An 8,036-nucleotide genomic window follows, 5' to 3' on the forward strand; every position below is an offset into this window, starting at 1 on the left:
GAAAGTTTTGCGGTTGTTGAACCTGGACCCAATTAACTTCAGTTCATCAAGATTATTTCTTTGTTTTTTGTATTCTTTTAAACATTCAAGGTTATTACAAGTGAGTAATTGATATACAAATGGTCATTTTGTGGGCGACATATTCCTTTATCACCATTCATGATGACATTTGGGAATTCCAGAAACCGTACCAGTGAGCCAGCATGAACAAGGGTCCTGGAGCTGGCCCACCAAACTGGTATGCGGCCATTACTTACGGTTATCATAACATCCATGCTTTTCTATGGCATGTCAAAGCGTCTACACTATTTTGCCCAAACAATAAAAAAAAAAATCTCTTTGCATTACTTTTCCAGGCATTTGCTCAGGCGGCCTCACATCCAAGGGGAAACTCATCCCCATCATTAGCACCTTGTATTGATCAGCCTAGTCCAACCTTGCTCATGTTTTACAGTATACAATCCTGGGTGGTGAATGATAGGCAGGCCAGACTCTGCTACCCCCCTGAGGCCGCGTCCATCTGTTGCTCGGAGCAGCACGATCAATACCGCCGATGGTAATGACGGCTAAAAGCCTGCTAAGAAACCTGAGAGGCTCTTTTAGCCCAGGGCCAGCACTGTCACCCTGGTGGGCTATCAGTCTTCGCGCTGGTCAGCTAAAGAGAATAACCCAAAGAGGGTCGGTGTTGGAAGATCAGTGTCTCAGATTCAGCCCTAGTTCTGAGCTGTTAAAATGAGCCGAAGACCTTGAAGATGTTTTTGCCGCCATGAAGAGCAGGGATGTGAACAGGTTTGGTGGTTTCACACACGTTGTCTATCCCTCCCTCATGGCCTGATTACACAAGGCCTTGGATACCAGAGGAAAGCTGAGAGAATGTATGCTGGCCCATGTATCTGTGATTTTATAGTGGCGATACAGTTACCTCATCTTAATAACTGCCTTTAGGTCAGATAAATAAACCTCTACTCTATTTGAGAAGTTAGAATGTACAACTTTGAGTAGTTTTTTTAACAAGCATATTCATAATCCATACAGACTGCTGGGATCAAATAAAGTGAGCTTACTTGCTGTCAAAAAAGGTCAACTCTTAATTAATATTTTTTTGCGGCGGGATAGAGGATTCTTTGGGGATTTTGTAAACGTTGCTAAATATCTTGGCACCTTTAAAAACTTTATATTTTTGTCCAAAACAGAAACTCATATCTGTGACTCTGATGTAACCATCAAAGGAAACCAGGGGTGGAGCAAGAAGTTGCAACATTCAGGGCTCAGTCCAAACCTAGTGGGATCTGGGGGGGCGTCCTCCCACTGGGAGAAGGTTCCCCCGTTTATGGCAGATATATGTGCTATTTTACCAGCTACTTTTTAACAGAATGCCTAAAAATCTGAACATAATTTGGAAAAAAATAGTTGTAATTTATATTTTTAATATATATTATCTTGAAACTATTACACATCAAATGTCAGTTAGTTATTCAGAGGTGTTAAACAGAGCAGTAGCACATTTAGAATGCTATAGCATAGTGAATTCACACTGACAAAGGGTTCATCCTAATATCCCACCTCAACTCCTACACTCCTTTATCCTATCCTAATATAATATGAGCTACAAACTGTCACTGTGTAACAGGCGTGACCGCTACAAACAAAGTTGAGCTGGGTCTCAATTTTTCCAGCTCTCCAGTGACATGGTGAAGCATCAACCAATTGTATGTTTTGTTCCACACTGCTCGGTTCCATTTTCAAAGAATGCTGTTAGCTAGTCGCTATTTAACGAGATAACTACGTCCACGAGCACTAGAGCATCACTTCATGACGACTCGCCCACAAAGTAGCTGGCGACGCGTGGCTGTTTTGTTGCTTTTGTCGCTCTTTGTGTTTAACGTAGCATCAAGAGGGCGGAGCTAAGACGCAAGGAAGAGACTCAAGTGATTGAAACGAAGATGTGAAATAAGGTATTGAGAGTGAACTAGTTTAACCTGCTGCATGTTTAATTCATCATTAGCTCCGGGAAGTGAATTTCATGCCCAGCTGAGCCAAAACCGTCAGCTAACTTTGTCTATGTAAAAGAATGAGCTTCTGAAGCAGCACTCAGACCAACACACTCAGTGGTGCAGAGATCCCAAATCACAGTTAAATAACCCCGTTTCCACAGGGCTCAGCGCCCTGCTGTCTCAGCATGTAAACAGCATACAGGACCTTGCCACATATTCAGAAACACATTGTCTCGGGTTCCCTAGAGAAGCTTCCAGCACTTCATCACCACCGTGACCCACCGTCGGGCCTCGTGACTCCTCGGCAGGGCGCTCTGTGATTCACACATGTTGGACAAAGGTGTTTATGACGCAGGTGTCCTGCAGGTGTAACAGGAACTGAATCTCTTCTGATTCATGTTGTGCAGTGTCACACAGCAGAAATAAATTTCACAGCTTCTGTTCCTTTGCACCTGGCACATTAGATATACACAGTTATATTTATTTACTTCTCTCCTGAATTTCGTTCAGTGCTGCCCCTTTTCTCTCTCTCTCGCTGCCATGGTAACCCCTCACCTGGAAACTCTCCCCATTGGGCAAACTACAATAGAGCCACATGCTCAGTTAGTCAGGTTAGACTGTGGAAGAGAGACAAGTCACTTATAAGAGGCACATCTGTCTCCAGGAACAGACGGAGCAGGAGAACATTGCTGAGGAGACGGAGGTCTGGATGAATGAAAGTTTTCATTTAAAGTATCTGGTTATTTTAACCTTTAGCCAATAACTGTGCCATCTTAGTATGAAATCCACATCTCTGACCTTATTTACAAGCTCTCCAACTCTTGGAGAATTTGAAGAATTTCATCAGCTCTCAGCTCCATTTCTAATTCTTCAAATCTGTCTAAAAGTTTATCTCCACCCTTGTATCGGCCATATGGAAAAAAATGGTGTGATGCTTAACATTTAGCTGGGCTGACTGTTCACCCACATAGTGTTATTATGCCCGGCCTCCGCTGAAGCTCGAGCCTTCAGTGATGTCAGCTCTTCACTCAATCTGTCAGTGTCCATATGGCCTATATTTTAACCCAAACCAGGATATTTTCCTTAAACTAACTAAGTAGTTTTGTTCCCTAAACCTAACTGAGTAGTTTTTTTTTACCTAAACCTCTTTAAGTTGAGGACCTTTGCATGAGGGTACGTTGCTGAGACCCCGTCTTAAAGAGAGGGATAACAGAGAAAAGCAAAAGAAAGAAGAATCCCCAACTGTTTGTTTTACAAAGCCTTCCTCTGCTTCAGTTAGATTCTAGCAGGAAGCTGTGTTTGCAGCCAGAGCAGTTTTTTTCTCTTCCCATCTTTGAACGGTCAGTTGAAAAACCTTTTTGGCCTATTTTGGAGATTAGAAGAAAGAAACGACTGTTAGTCTGCAGTGTTTGGTCAACAATAAGTGGTATTACAGTATGTACCCTCAGAATATATATGTGTCTGTCTTTTATAATAAGACATATAATAAGATATTCTCTTTTTATCTCTCCTCTGATTGTCTGAGGACAATTAGCATTTAGACAAGTTGTGTCCTGTGGTCCTGTTAACCCCGACTGCCCTGGGCGTCCAGCACCTCAGGGTGGAAGCTCCTTTCCTGTGCAGGAGTCTAATCGGTAAATTGTGAGAATCACAACATTGCTAAGTCAGCAAAGCAGAAACTACGTTTGATTCACTTTTACATGTATTGGAAAGTGTTGTCTTCCTGTTTCCGATAGTGTTTTATATTTATAGGGGCAGCTGTGGAGGACACTGTACCCCGAATTGCTCCTGAAGGCTGTGTCATCGGTGTATGAATGTGACTGTGAATTAGTTTAGATTTGCACCTTGTATGGTAGCTCCTGCCCAGTGTATGAGTGGGTGTGAATGATGATATGAAGTATAAAGCGCTTTGAGTGGTCGGATGACTAGAAAGCCGCGATACAAATTTAAGTCCTTCCTGTGGTGTGAATCTTCATATGAAAAATAATCTTTGCTGGTGAATTGAGAAATGGGAATTGAGAATTGAGAAGTGGAGAAATGGTCTAAAGGGTTTTTAGGCATTCAAACATCCCTTTGTTTGCCAAAAAGGCATGCATATGTAGACATGTAAATTTAAATAAGTCACAGAAAATTCTATCAAAATTGTTAAAACATTTGATTGGTAGATGTGCTGACAAGTAAATAAATAATTAATATTCAAAAAAATCATTTAAAATATTCTGTAAATGAGTATGACTTGAAATACTACAAATTTGTAGTGCAGGAGTGCAAGTACAGGCCAAATGACCAGAAGTGTTCTTGCCCTGCCCTTTTAATGGAGGCTACTTTGGAGGCTGACTTGTTTTAGCCAAGTATCCAGAGTACATTTTCGCACCCACTGGTCAAAGCTTTCATACTGTTGGTCCATAACTTACTTAAGATGTTAAATGGTAAATATGCCATTAAAGGGCAGAACGGAGAATGGATGAATCTCATCCTCAGATATACCATCCTGCTGACGCAAACACTCACCAGAGCACCAACCGTTGACTGTTCATGTTAATAGTCCCCTACAAGTTCGCTATTATTCATGTCACATTTTGTGAAGTATCTGGAGTGCCCCAAACTGAAATAAGTCGACCCAATCATTTTTTTGTGTGCTGCCTGGATCAGAAAACAGCCAATCAGATTTGACTTCTCTTCCTCTGTCACATGCAGGCTCATTAGAATACATCGCCCACAAAGTTCTCACGGCTTGAGAACTACCTTGCACCATATTTTTCTCACAAGCCAATCAGAGCAGACTGGGCATTCTTGGGAGGGGATGCTTAAAGAGACAAGCGCTAAAGACAGACAGGGAAACCAGATGAACGCAGACAGACAGTATGGGGCAACATTAAAGCATGCAAACATGTTCTAGTAAAAACCCAAAATACAAGTATGTACCTAAAACAAGCATGATATGTTTCTTTTAAAAACCTACAGTGAACAGCTGTTTTAGATTAACTGTTGAAATTATAATATACATAGTATTTGTTGGCTGTAAATATGATGAGACACACTAAGACATTGGAGTAACTCAGAACAATACCAGCTTAGTCTTTAAATATAGAAAAGTAAACACCTGTTGTGTCACTGTTGACTTTTCCAAAGTTGAACTCAGACAACAATCTTTTCCTTTAAACACGAAATCCTTTATCACGCTTTATTTGCCATAAGTGGATATATAGAGAACAAACAGTAACAGTGAATGTTTTTCAGATACAGTCCATTCAGTGTGCGCATTTTGAGATTTTGCAGATGCATTCTTAGAAAGAGCAAACGTTTGCACAGCAGTAGGTCGACAGGTGCGTAGGAGAATACCTAGAGTAGACAATATAGAAGAAAAAACTCCTGCATACTGTCTTCTTGTCTTGCATTCAGAGATATTTAGTGAAAAAGTTTAGGTTCAAAGACCTTCATCAGGTTACTTTACAAACAATGAGAGTCTTTAATAGGTTGCTAAACCTACGTAGACCAATCAGGTCACACTACTATAGTGACATCACTCAATCAATCAAGAATCATTAACATCAAATAATCTAGATACATTTACATCACATTATGGCACCAAAAGCCTTCAATATCAACATGAAAACATATACATAACTTCATATAGAAAGACTGTCTTCATTCATTCATTTTCCGTAACCTGCTTATCCAGTTAAGGGTCGCAGGGGTGCTGGAGCCGATCTCAGCTGTCAATGGGCGAAGGCAGGGTACACCCTGGACAGGTCGCCAGTCTGTCGCAGGGCTGACATATATATAGACAGACAGACAACCACTCACACTCACATTCACACCTACGGGCAATTTAGAGTCTTCAATGAACCTTAGTTGCATGTCTTTGGAGTGTGGGAGGAAGCCGGAGAACCCGGAGAGAACCCACGCTAACACGGGGAGAACATGCAAACTCCACACAGAAGGTTGTCTGGCCCAGGAATTGAACCCAGGCCCCTCTTGCTGTGAGGCGACAGTGCTATCCACTACACCACCGTGCAGCCCAGAAAGACTGTCTTATTATATTAAATTAAACATTATAAAATACTAGTATAATACATTTGGGATGAGTACAAAACAACTACACTGTAAGACATTTCAGGTCAGTTCAACTTGCAAATGAAGGTTCACCTGCTGCCTTAAAACTGCAAGTTAACTCAATTTAAGATTACCTTTGTTTCAACTCTGAAAATAAAGTTCAAAAGGTTGATTATACTACACTGTTCTAGTTGTCACAATGTTGTTTTTTAAGTTGTCAAAGTTGACTTAACTTTTAATCACTTGTAATCATAACTTGATACCATTAGTTGAAACAAAATATAATTATACATCATTGATACATGAAAACTTTTAATCACATCTTGTTTAAACTTGATACTGTGAGTTAAAACAACATTTTTTTAAACATTATCAATACAATAACATTCTTTAGCTAGTAAAACAAACAGATATTTCATTATTATTGTAACTCACAGTTCTGAGTTAAACTAACTTAGCCGTATTTATACGACTCCCCATTTAAAGTTAAGAGGATTAAAATTCTAAATTTGTTTCAACTTGCATGGTAAATGACAGAGCTTCACACTGAATTCTTGCATTTGTCCAAGAACATTTATTTTATAAATACATTTATATAAACTTTAACAGAAGTTAAAGGTTTTAACATGCCATACCCAATGTATGTCTCTGTAATGTACAGAGGGTGGACTTGCAGACAGACATGACAGTCAGACAGAGGGTGGACTTGCAGACAGACAGACAGACAGACAGAGGGTGGGTGGACTGACAGCGAGACAGAGGGTGGACTCGTAGAAAGAAAGAAGGTGAGGTGGGGTTGAACAATGACGTATGTGAGATAGTAAACAGATAATCATAAAATCTCGACATGAATATGAACAATGTGGAACATTGATACATCTTAAACATGTCTTTGCATCAAAACAGGCCTCACTGAGGTTGACAACCGAGAGTGCTGAGGAAAGGGGGACAGATGGGCAGGTGTCATAAGAGGCAAAAAGTGAGATAACCGGTCCATATCGTCATATGAACAAAAACAATGGTGTACATTATAAATACTTACTTACATTTCACTTAATTGAACTGTTAATTGAACACAATTTTAAAACTGTGAATGAGAGAATAAGTATGGCGAAGTTGTACAGAGGAAAAATGTGGCATACGCAGAGCTTTACAAAACATCAACATTCACGTCTAAAAGATTCTTTAACCACAATTCGAAACAAAAGTTTGTTTTCATTATACCTCAAAATGTTTTGCACATTTAAACTATTTTAGATTTTTCAACAATTTCAGATTTTTCAACTTCACAAGTGACACATTTGTCACGCATACCTGACTTGTGCTGAACAAACTAAGCCGATGAAAACCTGTATGCTAGTGTAAAGAACAAGGCAAGCTTCCCAAATAACTGCTGCCTCCTAGTAGTTGCTTGACAAGTGCATTTCTTTGTTTACATGCGATATCTAAGCATTTTATTTCTGAGTCCATGGATTCTGGCTGAACATTGGTCCGGTTTAATGTTCATGACAACCCTCTGAAGGAACTCAAAAGAATACTTCATATTACGTGGGTACTCAAGGTTTAGGCAGTAGTAGTCAGGTGGCTTAACGAGTATTTTCGACATTACCGTTACCGGGCGGACAAAAGCACCAAATTTTGCATGAGGCTTCCTTAGGGCTTGGTAGTCACTTTTAGCCTAGGAGCCACCCCTCCCCCCTCCCTATTTAATATTTAAGGGTATTTTTCAGAATTCGGGCCCATTTTTCAGAATTCGGCCCATTTCTGTCCACAGACAGGGTGTAATTATATTAAAAACGAATTACATCTAATACATTTTAGATCCATTAATTAGTATAAACAAAAACAAGCCTAGACTTTTTTTATGGTTGCTCTTACTAATGATTTTAACACATTTTATTGGTGTTTAGTGGTACAATATCTGTGTTTTGGTGTTGTCCGCCACCATAGTTTTCACATGTCGTGCCATATCTCAAACATTATTTA

Source organism: Anoplopoma fimbria, chromosome 17 (assembly GCF_027596085.1).
Source record: "Anoplopoma fimbria isolate UVic2021 breed Golden Eagle Sablefish chromosome 17, Afim_UVic_2022, whole genome shotgun sequence".
Classification (NCBI taxonomy): domain Eukaryota; kingdom Metazoa; phylum Chordata; class Actinopteri; order Perciformes; family Anoplopomatidae; genus Anoplopoma; species Anoplopoma fimbria.